Genomic DNA, 1,871 nt, shown 5'->3' on the forward strand with positions numbered 1-1,871 from the left:
GCTCAGCTGGAACACTTTTATTAATACAATGATGTGAACACATAAAAAAATTAAAAACCATTGTGCTTACAGTCGGTAGTAAACTATATTTGCATCATTTCACAGCAACTTGCTTTTATAGAGGCACTCCTGATATTCTTAAGGAATAATGCACTTAAAAGATTTTTATTTTTTGTTTTGCTGACTCCGCAGCTCAAAGCTGCCGTAACACCGCCCATCGCACCGACACCTCTGCCACTCATCCAGCAAAGGTCCCAATCTCACCTCCGTACTATTAGCAGCAACTGCAATGGTCCCTTACATAGAGTTCCTACCACCTATGTAACATGTAAACATTTAAAAATAATTAACAGTTCATGAAAAAGAAACTGCACTCAGTGCTCTAAGTGTTGTGTTACACAAACATGTTACCCTTTAATAATAGATTCAGGATATTTTTTAAGAGATTTAGGACTTTGTATTCATAGACCTGGTGTAGTCCAAATGAAGATTAAAAAAAACCCAAAACCCTACATTTTGTCCCTGTGCATATACACACCAAACAAACAAAGCCTTTACTACACAAACCAGCAATGATTAAAGATTGGTTTCATAGGAAAAGTTTGAATTTTCTTGTTTACTGAAACACTGAAAGTTGATTCCTTTCAGCAGTTTATATTCAAGGATTAAAATTGAAGAAGTGTAAAATTAAGACAACAGCTTCAGTTCTCCAGTTTGTAAATAATTTGGAACTTGAGTGACACACCTGAAGAACTGCCAGACGCCTGACCACTTAGTTTATTTTCTTATAAAGAAGAATTAGCACTTCACTGAACTCTATTTAAGGAGCTTTTATATCACAAAATAATTCAATCTGAGAAAAAGACACATGAAATCTATTAATATATAAAATGTATCTGAAAAATGTTTCTTTAAATTTAGGCTCAATAGCAAAGATATCCTGAAAGAGAAGAATGAAAAATGCACTGAGGAAATGAGGGAACTGGAAGAAAAAACAATTTTAAAAGAGTCCTTGTCAGTTTTGAAATAACTTTGTTATCTGGCAAAGATAACAGAAGACCTTACCATAGAAGAAACTACAATCAACTAGTACTCTAAGGGCCTTTCACAGATGTTCCTCCTCCTAATAAAGTAGCTTCCAATGGCTTTTGCAATAACACAGGATTAATGATAATCTAAAATAAGATATTTCTGATTTAATAGGATAGTCCCATTTCTCTCCCCTAAGCATATATTAATATAACATCCCAATGAGCTAAAGATTCCAGAGTAACTGAAGTTAGAAACAAAGTATTTGTTATGGATTCATTTATACAACAATTCATATGGAATGCTTAAATATACAGATCCCCTGGCTTATTACAAAACAGAGTCAAAAATTGGGTAAAAGAACTCTAGCAGCTGGTGTACTAACAGAGCTTTTAACAAAAAGTTGAGTGAAAAGTAAAATTATGTTTTAGATTATTAAATACTGGGGATTGCAGGATGACACGGCTATGTAACGCAAGTGATAGTTTTTACACATAGCAGTTTCATACCTGAATCATGTTCTTTAAAAAAAAAAATAAAATCTGTATTCAATAAGTATAGACAGATATTTTTTATTCATTACCCCTACAGAAATAAAGAAGGCTTACCGGAAGTTAAAAATAATTTCTTCCAGTGCCCAACAGAACATACAGACCAGTGAGTTGCCAATTATTTTTCTGAAAATAAAATTAAGATACCCAGCATCTCCTACGCTGAGGTCCAAAGAGACCTACAAGCACCCTTAAACCACACAAGAAGTACTTCTAAAGTTTAGATCCACAAAGGATAACCTGCTTCACCCTCCAAAACAGATACTGCCAACAGCTGAGAGCTCTTGATCT

This window comes from Antrostomus carolinensis, unplaced genomic scaffold (genome assembly GCF_000700745.2).
Source record: "Antrostomus carolinensis isolate BGI_N321 unplaced genomic scaffold, ASM70074v2 scaffold37557, whole genome shotgun sequence".
NCBI classification, from domain to species: domain Eukaryota; kingdom Metazoa; phylum Chordata; class Aves; order Caprimulgiformes; family Caprimulgidae; genus Antrostomus; species Antrostomus carolinensis.